This window comes from Balaenoptera borealis (assembly GCF_965194805.1).
Source record: "Balaenoptera borealis genome assembly, chromosome: 11".
Classification (NCBI taxonomy): Eukaryota; Metazoa; Chordata; class Mammalia; order Artiodactyla; family Balaenopteridae; genus Balaenoptera; species Balaenoptera borealis.
This window is the reverse complement of record NC_138868.1, coordinates 49419789-49434560: the sequence shown is the minus strand read 5'-3', so window position 1 is coordinate 49434560 and position 14772 is coordinate 49419789. Positions and strand designations below refer to the sequence as shown.

General features: G+C 39.6%; 1 protein-coding gene and 1 long non-coding RNA gene across 3 annotated transcripts in view; one reads left to right on the top strand and one right to left on the bottom strand.

The window, feature by feature from the left end:
• The window catches only part of LOC309605630, a 48683-nt gene extending 35735 nt beyond the window's left edge, over nucleotides 1-12948 (bottom strand). For both annotated transcript variants that reach the window (XR_014231455.1, XR_014231456.1), the window contains exon 1: nucleotides 1031-12948. This is a non-coding gene — a long non-coding RNA (uncharacterized lncRNA). The remainder of the gene's footprint in view (nucleotides 1-1030) is intronic.
• Nucleotides 1-14772, top strand: part of ZNF215 (zinc finger protein 215) — a 259348-nt gene that overhangs the window by 40417 nt on the left and 204159 nt on the right. The window lies entirely within an intron of this gene.

The following is a 14772-nucleotide window of genomic DNA, read 5'->3' as shown; positions in this document are numbered from 1 at the left end:
AATCAATTCAATTATCAAACAAGCCAAATAATCTAGAAGGGAAGAAGGGAAATTTTTTCCTCCCCTATATTATATTACATGAATGCTTCCCAGTATGCTATACTCCTACCCAATTCAAGTTTCTCCTTATTTGTGAAGCCTTCCATTATCTTGCAGGTTGAGTCAGTACTTCTCTTCTCTGTGTTTACCATACCACCTGTTACTTACATGAATCATAATAACAGTGTTAAACTTTTCCTGAGTCCTTTACTCCTGGAAAGCAGTGATGGTTAAAGGAATCCATTCATCCTTTTGTATTCTGAAAAACAGCTTGCCTCAAAGAACCACCATATAACTTTGATAAGACTCACCCATGTCTCCCTTTTTTACTTACAGTGAGGCAGACACAGACCCTTTAAATTCCCATTCTTTGCCTCATAAAAGATTAGCTGAGCTGTTTTTCCCCCACTGTTCAGTTGCAAAGTGCTTGAAACTAAACATTAGTTAAGCTTATCTCCTTTCTGCAGTCCCTCTAACTTTGACCCACCCTCCTCCTGACCCAGCATACAACTCTTCTTTAATGATCCCTCCTAAAAATAAAACATTCCCTGAGTATCCCACTTCCACTATACTGTGTTCTTGTTGACTCCTTCCCATAAAAGAAAATTCCTTTCTGCCTGGCCTTTGAGATGCTTGCAGCTTTATGTTTGGATTGTTTTCTCTATTACAATAGTCTCTTTCCCCTTATTGCAATAATTCTTTCAAATAAAGTCTCTTTTAACCTAAATCTAGGTTTATTTTTATTTGACAATAGAAATTACCAAATTGTTTAATTGTTTCAATAATGTACTCCCTTTCCCCCAGATTTGGAGCAGTTTATTGGAGCAATGAGAATGTTAGATTCATATTTGTGTTCTTAGCATGCCTTAATCTGCCTGTGTCTCTGGCTGTTCCCGTGCCTATTTTCATCAATTCCTGTTTCTATTTTAGTCTCTGAGTATGTTGTTGTATCTCTCTGTCTACCCCATTTCTCTCCTTTTCCTTCACCTACCTATTTTCTTGAGGCCAAGTTCCTGTCTTCAGGTTGCTCCAACGATATTAGAGAGAAAGTAGAGTAGATTCCTTCCCTGAGTCTGGTAGTTTGCTAACTGAATCTTCAGCCTAGACTTCAGTTCCCTCTGTGGTAAAAGGGCCTTATTTTATCCTCCAAACAGGAAGTGAAAAACTGGTTTCACTTTTGTTTTGGTTTTTATCTTTTAAAAAATTCAGCTGATTTAAAGGAATACTGGCTTGCTTGCTTGCTTGCTTATTTATTTATTATTTATATATTGTGTTTGCTGGGTGTTAATATTACTGTGGATAGAAGACTAATGTGTGTGCGTATCAATGATGAGATGGGCTAAGCACCAGGTAATGAACATAGGAGAACAGGAAAGGGAAAGAATTGGGGAGGAGATGTGGGCACATTAGAGTTTTTCCTCTACGAAATGGCTTTAACGGCTTTATTGTTCTAGTTCCTAAGTCACCCAAGGACAAAGAGAAGCATGCTCCCAGTGCTAATTAAACTTGTTATTTTTTTATTTCCCATAAAAGACCTTTTTTTCTTTTTTTTTTTTTTAGACCTTTTTTTCTTGAATTAACTGTTGTCGACTAAAAAAAAAAAAAAATTACAACCTAAAAGTTGAGAGTTATGTTTTATTTGGCGGATAAAACTGAGGACTTAAGCCCAGGACGCAATGTCTTCGATAACTCTAAGGGGCTACTCTGGAGAGGTAAGGGAGGAGCCAGGATATATAGGAGTTTTTGCAACAAAGACCATGTAGTTGAAACATCAAGATTACTGTTAATTAAAGAAAAACCAGACATCTCAAGTTAATGAATTTTGTGTTTTTCTATGTTTGGGAAGATTCAAGAGTCTGGGCTCACTGAAATAATATCTTTGATATGCACCTTAACTATCTAGGGCCAGTATCCTGCTTTTCTCCATCCTGAATCCCTTCAGAGTGCACAGTTGGGGGTGGCTGCAGTGGCTACTGGCTGGATGGTCACAACATTCTTTGTTTACTGTGGCAACATTCTTTGTCCACAGACCTATACTGAGCTCTTCTGTGCTGTGTTCTCAGAATACTTAATTCCACTCTTATAATGCTCCTATCACAATGTGCTGCACTGTAGCTATTGCTTGTCTATATTATTTCTCCCATCCCCCAAACCTCATACATCTCACCTCCCTGTGCTCCTCCCAGGTGCGGGGGAGATCTGTCTTTATTTATTTTTGGCTGTGCTGGGTCTTCGTTGATGCGTGCGGGCTTTTCTCTAGTTGCGGTGTGCGGGGCTACTCTTCGTTGCAGTGTGCAAGCTTCTCATTGCAGTGGCTTCTCTTTGTTGGAAAGCATGGGCTCTAGGCTTGCGGGCTTCAGTAGTTGTAGCTTGCAGGCTCAGTAGTTGTGGCTTGCAGGCTCAGTAGTTGTGGCACACGGGCTTAGTTGCTCTGTGGCATGTGGGCTCTTCCTGGACCAGGGCTTGAACCCGTGTCTCCTGCATTGGCAGGTAGATTCTTAACCATTGAGCCACCAGGGAAGTCCTGGGGGGATCTGTCTTATTTATCTTTATATTCCTAGTTCCAGGCATAGTGCATAAAATATATAGATGAACAAAATGTGTGATGATTGAATAAGGAGATTAGCATATCTGTCTCAGGTTGTTTCCTCAGTTATATTTGAGGATATTAATAGGTATTTCAGTAAGTTAACATGAGACACCAAGAAGGTATGAGGAGGGCTGGCATGGTGTCCTTCCAACAAGGCTTACCTTTTTCTTTTCCCTCAAAGTAGGAGCATAGGTGTTTTCAATTATGAAGTTTCAATGTCTGAGACAGGTTTTGTTAGGGATAGAGTAGGATAATTAAACAGCTAGTTCACAAATCCCACAAGGGGATCGTAGATAGAGAGGGAGCTTTGGGAGACCACCATAAGTCAGTTATCACTCAAGAAAACAATCAGAGCATCTTGAAACCAGGCAACAATCTGAACATCTTGAAACCGAGCATGCCTGCTTAGCAATAAAAGCGAAACACATACCTCAAAACAATAAGGCAATAGTGAAGAAATGAGACCTACATCCTGCTGGTTGAAGTCGGCAAGTTAATGACTCTTAGGATATGCTCCCCTACACATCCCAAGACAGGGAATGTAGGGGAAAGGTGCTTATAAAGTTCCTTTGATTATAAAGTTGTAGCCCACTTAGCTCTCAGGGCAGCACTCTCTTGCCTGCCCGTTTGTATCTCTCACAAGCATCCTATACTAATAAACTCTCTTTTCTGTTGCTCTGCCCGTCACTGAATTCTTTCTGTGCCAAGGCAAAAGAACGGTATGCTTTACTGAGTCCCAAAACCTGTTTTGCGGCTTCAGTTTGAGTCCATGATCCAGTAGTTAGTAGCTATATTTACTTAAGTCTTGGGTGTGGGGGACCACTTAAGTAAGGAGAAGCAGCTGAGTGGTGGAATGAATTTGTGCCTGTCACACTATGTACCTCACATAACATTAATGAGGATAAAACGAGATAGGTTAATCTCACCCAGTGCTTGGCCTGAAACAGATATTCAAATATGAATTCTTTTCTCCCCAGCACATAATTTGTTTGAAGATCAAATCTTTCAGAACAAGAGACATCAAGTGGAGGGTCTTCAGCTGCAGTGTTCCTTTCAGTGTTTAATTTGAACCTGAGTATTTCTATATGAGTGGATTTTTTGTTTTTGTTTTTTTTACATTCTTATGCTGGGCCTTGTATCAGTGCCTGTCTCTTCTCTATTGCTATGCTGTGGATCTAGAGATCATAGAGTCTGTGTCTGACCACCTCAGATTCTCTCACAGTGTGAGAACACTTTCTGTATATGGTAAGATTTCAGGAAATGTATAAATTAATTAAGGGGTTAACGCAATCCCATGGGCTCAAAATCAGATTCACAAACAAGTTTATTTCACCACATAGCTGCTTCCTGTTACTCAGGTCAACTCCCAATGCTGAGAACAGACTTTTGGTTTCATTTCTCAGTCTTATGTCAAGTCCCAAAAATGTTTGTTTTTAACATATGTTTAACAAATGTTTGTTAAGTGATTAGTAAATGGTTTTTGTAAAATGTTTTCTCTTTGCTTTCCTGTTTCCTTTTTTAACTGCCAGTTTCCTAATTTAAGTTCTCTTTGAAAAATTCAAGACTTATTCTGAATAAACTGAGGGAAAAGGAATTCATCCAGATCTCTGCAGTGATAGTACAGAGAGCCAGTGACCCATCCAGGGTTCCATCCAGGACTGGAACTAGGGTGAGGCAAGAGAGAAGCCTAGGGCACAAAGGAAGTTGAGAGTGAGGGAGTGTTTAAATTTTGTAGTCTGGGTATCTAACTTGCTTCACCTGAATTTCAGCCCTACTTTCAGCTTCAACTGAAAATCCTGAGGAGTGGGCCACTCCATCTCTATCCATTGATTACAGAGACGAGGGCAGCTGAGATCACTGAGTTTCTCCTGCCTGACATTACCCCTGATCCTTTCCTTTCAAGTGGCTCATCTTTAGCTAAGAGAAAATGTCTTTTATGGGACTCTGTTAGCTTCTTCTGAAATCTGGTGGGAGACACTTGCCAACAAAGAAAGGGTGGGGGAGGACAATATTTCTCCTCGTCCGGTCTTCGTTCTTTTGGCTGCCAACTAATTTAAATGCCATGAGACAATAACAGGAGAAAATCAAAGTTAGTACATAGGTATGAAGAATTAACATAATCATGAGGAATTCCAGAGACAATAAGGCAAGATGAGGTATATTTATATATCATACTGTACTAAGGAGAAGGAGGTAGGGGACTGGAACTTCAAAGGGAAGTAAGGCAATTCACAGGAAGATGAAGAGTTAATTTTTGTTAAGTAAATGTTTGCTGGGCCATCTAGAGACAGTGGGACACAGAGAGGACTTGGATCAAACCTGCCTTGCTAAGTTCCTCCCTGTCTACCATGCCTAGTTCATAGTATACTATAGCTCTTTATGGTGATAGCTCCTTCCTAGAACAGATCATCTATCTTAAATTCTTTCAGGCAGTTAGGGAGGTGTTCAGAAGTTCTTCCTGAGTCTTTTGGGCCTTGCTTGTTTTCAGTTTAAAATAATCTTCATGTGAGAGGGGCACATCTTGGGGCAACCTACCCTGAACCCTGCAAAAAGAGGAGGAGAAGAATAAGAAAAATCAGATATCCCAGGTGTTTTAGTATAAATCCAGTCTTCCTTGGTTTCAGCACCAGATGCATGGGGGTTTTACCTCTCACCAAGCAATTCTGCAACACCAGCTGGTTGTCCTACATTTTAACTCAATTCTGACACTTATCTACCTGGATATAGTGCCACATTCCACAGGGTAAGGGCTCAGTCCCATGAGACTGCCCCCAGATTCAGATGCCATTTGCAAGTAGTAGGTTCCCAGGTTACCCGCAAATTCTAACTTGGCTACAAATTGGAACCTACCACAACCCCCCACCCTTGGTTTTGATTAATTTGCTAAAGCAGCTCACAGAACTCAGGGAACACTCACTAATGTTTAGCAGTTTTTTTAGAAGTATATGATAAAGATAAACAGTCAGATGAAGAGATACATAGGATGAGGTCTGGGTGGGTTCTGAGTGCAGGAGCTTCCCCATAGAGTTCGTGTATATCACCCTCCAAGGTATATGTGTTCACAAACCTGGAAGCTCTCCAAACCCCACACTATTGGGATTTCATGGAGGCTTTCTCACATAGGTGTTATCTATTATTAACTCCGTTTCCAATCTCTCTCCCCTCTCTGAAGAATGATGGGGTGGGAGGGGCTGAAAATACCAAACTTTTAACCATGGCTTTGTCTTTCTGGTGACCAGCCCACACCCAGGAGCCATCCAGGGGCCCACCCAGAGTTGCCTCATGAGAACAAAAGATGCTCCTGCCACTCTTTTAACTTGGGAGTTTATAAGGGTTTGAGGAACCCTGTGTCAGGAACTGGGACAAAGATCAAATATACGTTTCTTATTATAAATCACAATATCACACCAGGGTAAGACACAGAGGCATCGGATCCTGCCTTCAGTGGACTTCTCTCCCTACCTCTCAGGGCGGTGCCCAGCTGCAGCCAGTAGGGCTTTGCTTGCCAGAGGAGGTAGAAAGGAAGAGCATCCTCTTCTTCTCCTGTGAACACTGAGTTTTTCCTATTTCTGCTGTCTGATCATACCTCCATCCTAGTCACTTCAGAAAACATGAAGTTCTGAGGAAATTATCGCATGGCATTACTATCACAGATGACAGGGATATGAAAATTTGGGCTAATTTGTCCAGTTAAGAGAGAGCTATTGTCATTAGTCCCCTAAAGTGATGTATTTACATGGAAAGTGGACTTAGACTCTTTTCTCACTACTTTCTAACTGTGTGATCTTGGGTTACTCATTTCATCTTTCAGTTTTTCATCTTACCACTTTTTATTGTCTTGATCAAAGGAGATAATTTCAGGGCCTAACTTGAAGTAGGGACTCAAAAAATTAATTCTTTCCATCTCTTCTTTCCACTTAAGTCTTGCTTAACGGACCCTCTAGTGTAAATTCCATCTCAGCTTCATGTAGGAATGCAAAACAGAAGATGGAATTCAAGGAAGCTTCCTTCACTAAGCCAAGGGGAAAACCTCTTATACGTTTCTAGACATTATGACATTTCCTATAATTGATGGTATTGAGTACTTTAGGATCCAGGGTAAACGTCCACCAATAAAGATCTGGAAGTGTCAATGTAGAGAATTCATAGTGGATGGGGATTTAGGGTGGCCCCCATTGTAGAGGATCCTGAGGAATCTTCAGCATGGCCAGGTAGAGTATAAAGGGCAATCAAGTCAGAAGCTTAACTCAAAGAGTGGCCACCAGGGAAGTGGTAGGGATGGACTTAGGGAAGAGCTTCCAGTAATATGGCAGCAATTGTGGACTTTGCTGACTCTGCTGGGGATTCAACTGCATTCTGGTACCACTAGTGAATATTGAGAGCATTAGAAGAGATTGCTAATCACTAATGGTACCCCTGGGGTTTGGGGTCATATTTGAGGGGGAAATTTGCTTGCCAGAGGAGGGGAAAGAGATTTGCTTGCCAGGGGAAAGAGATCCAAGATTTTTGTTAGTTTAGTCAAATAGAGATTTGGATTTGATGTAATTTGGGATACAATTTTGGGGGAATATTTTTGAACCCTCAAACTTGTGAACCCAGCTATATTGTTTACATATCCAATTCAACCAATTCTTGGTTCTACCATGAAACTATATCCTGGGAGAGATCAAGATAGTAGAGTAGGAGGATGTGGAGCTCACCGCTCCCAATGAACACGTCAGAAATTCATCTACATGTGGAACAATTCTCACTGAAACCTAACTGGAAACTAGCAGAAAGACTCCTGTACAACCAAGGCTGTAAGAAAAATACCCAAGTAGTCAGGTAGGTTGGGAAGAAAAGTGATCAGGTTGGGACCTGGGCTTCTGGGAGGGGATTCAGAGGAAAAGGGAGAGTGCACAGGTGGACATCCACCCTGGGGAGTGAGAATGTTGAGGTACAGACTTGGCATCATTATCCTGAGGTCCTATGCTTAGGGGATGAGCCCCATTGGCTGGTTGCAGAACTAGTGCAACAGATAAAAAGGCTGGAGAAACCTCAGTTCCACTTGTGAAGAGAGCATGGGTGCTGACTTGCCCCCATGAAGGGTAGAGAGAGGTCTGCCCTAGTAGCTGCTGTGTTTCCATGACTGCCTTGCCATACTCCTCAGCCCCTGTCGGAATGAACAACCTGACCCCACTCACTTCACTTCACACAGTGGCACTGAACCTGGTGCTGCCAGGACCAGGGAAAAAACTCAACCTTGGAATGCAGAGGCCGCCCGTTCCCAGGGCAGAAGTGGGTAGGTGGCAGCCTTTTTTGGCCCTTACTCAAGTGGTTCCGCACAAGCAGCCCAGACTTCTGACAGCAGTGCAGCTGCCAGGTTTCTCGTGACTGCCTCATTGTGTGCCCCGGCTCAAGCCAAGTGAATGCTCCACCCTACTCCACACCACAGCATGGCACTAGATGTGGGGTAGCCGTGACTGGGAAAAATGTGACTGTGGGCTGTGTCTGCATGGGGACACAGACGCCTACAAAGGCAGAGCATAGGACTTCAGTAGGTACATGAACCCCACTTACTTCAGCGTTTCCTTCCTTTGGGGCAAAGTCCTGGATCAGGGAGAAGGAAAAACATACACTTAAAGGGGACAGAGCCAGCTCAAGACTGACCCCAAGGGCTTCCAAACCAGCAACTTGAGATCACACCCCACCCCTGAAAGGGTGCTATGGCCACTGAGCAGAGAGGAAGCCCCATGTTACACCCTGTGCAGGCTGTAGCTCCTTCATCTCCAGGTCCACCTCTACCAAGGTGATAGCTGCCAGCACATCCTGAGGAAATGCAACTGATGTCCATTTCAAATCCAGCTCTGCACCAAAGGCACTGAACATATTCAGTCTACACAGAAATTCTTCCACAAAAGAATCCCCCTTCAAGACCACAGTAGGTAGCTGTTTCACCTAAATTCATAGAAGCAGAGAATATTAAGCAAAATAAAAAGCAGAGGAACTACTCTCAAATGAAAGAGCAAGAGACAACTCCAGGAAAAAATAAATAATGAAACAGAAACAATTTACCAGATAAAGATTTCAAAAATTGGTAGTAAAAATGTTAACTGAATAAGGGAAAATGATTGATCTAAACATTGATCATTTCAATAAGGTACTAGGAAGTATAAAAAAGACCCAATCAAAAATAGATAATTCACTGTCTGAGATAAAAAACACACTAGATGGAAGGAATAGCAGACTAAGTGATACAGAAGAACACAAGTGATCTAGAAGATAGAATAATGGAGATCTCCCAATCAGAACAACAGAAAAAAAATTGAAATAAAAAAATGTAAGAAATCTATGAGATTTCTGGGATATCACTGTGTGCCAACATTCACATTATAGCGGTTCCAGAAGAAGAGAGAGAAGTAGATTGAAAATGTATTTGAAGAAATTGTGACTGGAAACAACCCAAACCTGAGGAAGAAAACAGATATCCAGTTATAGGAAGCACAGAGGGTCCCAAACAAGATGAACCCAAACAGACCCACACCAAGACATATCATAATTAAAATGACAGTAGTTAAAGAGGGAATTCTAACGGCAGCAACAGAATAAGAGTCATATACAAGGGAACCCCTGTTATCAGCTGATTTCTCTGCAGAAACTTTGCCAGCTAGAAGGGAATGGCATGATATATTCCAAGTGCTGTAAGGGAAAATCCTGCAGTCCAGATTCTCTACCCAGCAAGATTGTCTTTTAGAATAGAAGGAGAGATAAGGACATTCTTAGACAAGCAAAAACTAAAATAATTCAGCAACACTAGACCTACCCTAAAAGAGATGTTGAAGGCCCTTCTAACTAAATGGAAAAGAAATAAGAATCTATAGGAAAGGGAAAATCCTAACAGGAAAGACAACTATATAGTAAGAATTGAAGATCACTTAAACCAGTATGTAGATTAAAAAACAAAAATTTGTAAAAGCAGCTATAACCACAAGAAATAGTAAAGGGATAAGCATGAAGATGGAAAATATGATATCAAAAACAAAATGAGGGGGAGGGGAATAAAAAAGTAGGTATTTTAGAATGTGTTTGAACTTAAATGACTACCAGTTTAAAATGGATATAATTATGGGTCAAGAAAGAGAAAGTGAAAAAGCAATCCTGTTTAAAATCACATCCAACCCCCTGCACTGCTGGTGGGAATGTAAATTGATACAGCTGCTATGGAGAACGGTATGGAGGTTCCTTAAAAAAACTAAAAATAGAACTACCATATGACCCAGCAATCCCACTACTGGGAATATACCCTGAGAAAACCATAATTCAAAAAGATACATGTACCACAATGTTCATTGCAGCACTATTTACAATTGCCAGGACATAGAAGCAACCTAAATGTCCATCAACAGATGCATGGATAAAGAAGATGTGGCACATATATACAATGGAATATTACTCAGCCATAAAAAGAAACAAAATTGAGTTATTTGTAGTGAGGTAGATGGACCTAGAATCTGTCATACAGAGTGAAGTAAGTCAGAAAGAGAAAAACAGATACCGTACGCTAGCGTATATGTATGATATTTAAAAAAACTGTACTGATGAACCTAGTGGCAGGGCAGGAATAGAGACCAGACGTAGAGAATGGACTTGAGGGCACAGGGGAGAAGGGGAAGCTGGGATGAAGTGAGAGAATAGCACTGATATATATATACTACCAAATGTAAAATGGATGGCTAGTGGGAAGCTGCTGCATAGCACAGGGAGATCAGCTCGGTGCTTTGTGACCACCTAGAGGGGTGGGATAGGGAGGGTAGGAGGGAGACGCAAGAGGGAGAGGATATGGGGATATACGTATACATATAGCTGATTCACTTTGTTGTGCGGCAGAAACTAACACAACATTGTAAAGCATTTACACTCCAATAAAGATGTGAAAAAAAAATCACATCCAAAAGAGTGAAATACCTAGGAATAAACTTAACGAAGGAGGTGAAATACCTATACTCTGAAAACTATAAAACATTGATGAAGGAAATTGAAGATAATACAAAGAAATGGAACGATATCTCATGCTCTTGGATTTAAAAAATTAATATTGTTAAATACGTGTTACCACTCGTGGGCCCTTTGCTTTTTGCTTTATACTTCAAAAGGAAACTCTTTCAATCTCAATAGTTTTCACAAAGGGCAATGTATACTTCCACTGTGACCATGCTCTTTCATGGGTATATGCATGTGCAATCACATTTTCTTTGCCACCAATACAAATACCTATGCTATTACAATGGGAGACAAAAATACTTATTCTTTGCCTTATTATATACATCTTGTACACCCAGATGATTCTAAGAATAATTTTACCAGGGACACTTGGGACTGTCTCTTGCAAAGAACAACCTGTTAAATTTTTTCTTCCCAATTGGATGGGACAACTTTTCTGTCAGAGAGTTTCATGTAAGTGCCAAGATGCAAATCTAATGGACAATTATTTTCACTAGCCTTGAACAGCCTCTAGTGAGACATATTTTATTTGTGGTAGATGTCCCTGCTGATATCTATCTGCTAACTGGACTGGATCCTGTTATTTAGGTAATCAAATTATTCCTTATCAAATCTTTAACCAGACTGCCTTCTTTTCTCATCTTAACTACTCTATTACCTCTGATTTAACTTTTCTAGACACTAGATGATCCAAAAGGTCTATAAATATGTGTTACAGCTATAAATCTAGGTGCAGAATCCCAACCCCAGAAGGAGGCTGTGACATTTGTTTCTCACCTGGTTCTCAGGAAGCCTTGGAACAAGAGGCTCAGTGATTGGGAGTAAATTGAAAAGATGACTACTTCAGCAGAATATGTATGGACAACCTTTTTGCCTAGAGCTGCTGCTGTGTGGATCACTCAGGAAGTTTTCCAAAACACCCTCATTTTTCATGCTGTGCTCTGGGAAATAACCAAGACTGTGAATAGTCTTACCAGAGCCAACAACTTCATCACCAGAGAATTACAGAAACTCCAGCAAGTGGTGCTCTATAATCATCAGGCATTGGACATGATTCTGGCTTCAAGAGGGGGAACTTGTGCAGTGGTGGGAAGAGACATTTGTTCATATGTTCCCTTAAATCTTTGTGATATCTATGCCATCACCAAAAATAATCAGACTGTAGACCAGGGAATCTGTCATATTAAGACCCCTGTTCTCATTCCACCATCTAAGGATGCTTTGGGCCCAATGTCCTGAACCCTTCTCTACTGGCTCCTTCCTAAACTCAGGTCTTGGTTTTTTCCACTCAGTGCTCCGGGATCCACAGTGTGCTTGATCTTTGGAGACATGAATGTGGTTTTGTTTTGTTTTGTTTTCCCTCTATTCTTGGAACTCTTGATACTGACAGTATGGTTTAAAACAAAAATTTCTTCTCTGAACTATGCTCTAGGCAATAGTTAATTCATTCATTAATACTGTATTTCTTATATCCAATTTATTGGGTTATGGAAAACATCTTTTTAATAATTGCAATAATTTCATACATTTGTTAATTATTAATGTCTCTCAATGAATTGTGTAACATGATGACAAAATGAATTTTACAAAGTCAGTGCTGTCAGAGGCCAAAATGATGTGTCTGGCTTTGTTCTAAAGAAAAAGTATAATCTGTCAAATCAAAACCTGGGAATTCTTCAGAAGGCATGATGCTTACCAGTTACCCATTGTAGTCATAATATATCTTCACCAAGGCAGCCACAGGAAAAAATATATAAAATAAGTTTTCAGGGAATATAAATAACTTCTTAGGAAACTCTCCAATATTAACTGGATGTATGAGGTGCTCCTTGTGAACTGACTGCAGTGACTTGCTCTATGGTCTAATTGTTTATGATGTATTGCTAATTTATTTTTAAAGTGTGTCCCAAAGTAGTATTCACAATATGATTCTATTTTTATGTTTCCTTCTTTCTGCTTTCATTATTTGTATGTGTATTTTCTTTTTTTTTTCTTTTTTTTTTTTTTTATAAATTCAGTATTCTTTACTCTTTTTTTTTTTTAATTAATTAATTAATTTATTTATTTATGGCTGTGTTGGGTCTTCGTTTCTGTGCGAGGGCTTTCTCTAGTTGCGGCAAACAGGGGCCACTCTTCATCGCGGTGCGTGGGCCTCTCACTGTCGCGGCCTCTCTTGTTGCGGAGCACAAGCTCCAGACGCGCAGGCTCAGTGATTGTGGCTCACGGGCCCAGCTGCTCCGTGGCATGTGGGATCTTCCCAGACCAGGGCTCGAACCCGTGTCCCCTGCATTGGCAGGCAGATTCTCAACCACTGCGCCACCAGGGAAGCCCTGTATGTGTATTTTCTATACACATTATCTGAAACGTAAAATACTGTGTTTGTTTAAGTTGTTTTCCACGTTCTATCTCTCATTTATTTCTTAGTTTATTTAACATGCTTTTGTGATTTTAAATACCACTTGATTGCTGATGACTTCCAAATCTTTATTTCCAGATTCTGTAATCATTTTCTTAATATTATTTCCCAGCTCCTCCAAATACAGAGAATTTTTTCTCCTACTCCTAAAAACATTGTTCTTTGTACTCTGCTGCAGAAATGTCATGGTACTCGTAATAAAGACTTAAAATATATTTCTTGAAGGGATGATTAAATGATGAAGTGGATTGAATTACCAAAGCAAACAAATGAAAAAATAGAATTGCTTCTGGGACAGGAAATAAGAGTATCCAGCTTCATTCTGTGATCATCAACCAGATTTTGGAGTGTTTCATTTGGTTCTGAAACAGTGTTCTGGGGAGAGTAAGGAGTATAGATAAGAAATTAAAAATCATTTCCCATGAAAAACAGTTGAAGGAACTAGGAATTACTACAAAATGGGAATAAAGACTCTTTGGGAGTTTGCACATGCATTTTTAAAGAATCATAGTGATTCTCATATAATTATATATTTCCATGGTTTAGATAGATTTTGTTTATTATTATCATTATGAAAGTATAGTTGATTTACAATATCATATTAATTTCAGGTATACAACATAGTGATGCAATATTTTTATAGATTATACTCCATTTAAAGTTATAAAATATTGGATATATTCCCTGCTCTATACAGTATATCCTTGTATCTCATTTATTTCATTCATATTAGTGTGTACCTTTGAATCCCCTACCATTACCTTCCTCCTTCCCCCTTCACTCTGGCCACTTGTAACCACTAGTTCTCTATATCTCTGAGTCTCTTTCTGTTTTGTTATATCCATTTGTTTGTTTTCTTTTTTAGATTCCACATATAAATCATAACATACAGTATTTATCTTTTTCTGTCTGACTTATTTTTCTAAGCATAATACTCTCCAGGTCCATCCATGTTGTGCAAATGGCAAAATTTTATTCTTTTTTATGGCTGCGTAATATTCCATATCTTCTTTATCCATTAATCTGCTGATGGACGTTGATGTTGCTGTTGCTTCCATATCTTGGGTATTATACGTAATGCTGCTGTGAATATTGGGATACACATATCTTTTAGAACTAGTATTTTTGTTTTATTTGGAGATATAACCAGGAGTGGAATTGCTGGATCATGTTAGTTCTATTTTTAGTTTTCTGAGGAAACTTCATACTGTTTTCCATAGTGTTTGTACCAATTTACATTCCCACCAACAGTGTATAAGAATTCTCTTTTCTGCATATCCTCACCAACATATTTGTTATTTGTGTTCTTTTTGATGATAGCCATTCTGACAGGTGTGAGCTGATATCTCATTGTGGTTTAGATTTGCATTTCCTTGATGATTAGCAGCACTGAGCATCTTATTTATGTGCCTGTTGTCCACCCATATGTCTTCTTTGGAAAAATGTCTATTCAGATCTTCTGCACATTCTTCAGTTTTGTTGTGTGTTATTTTGATATTGAGTTGTATGAGCTGTTAATATATTTTGCCTGTTAACCCCTTATCTGTCATATCATTTGCAAATATTTTCTCCCATTTAGTAGGTTATGTTTTTGTTTTGTCAATGATTTCCATTGCTGTGAAAGTCTTTTAAGTTTAATTAAGTTCCATTTGTTTATTTTTCCTTTTGTTTCCTTTGCTTGAGGAGAGAGATCCAAAAAATTTTTTTATGACTTATGCCAAAGAGTATTCTGCCTATATTTTCTTTG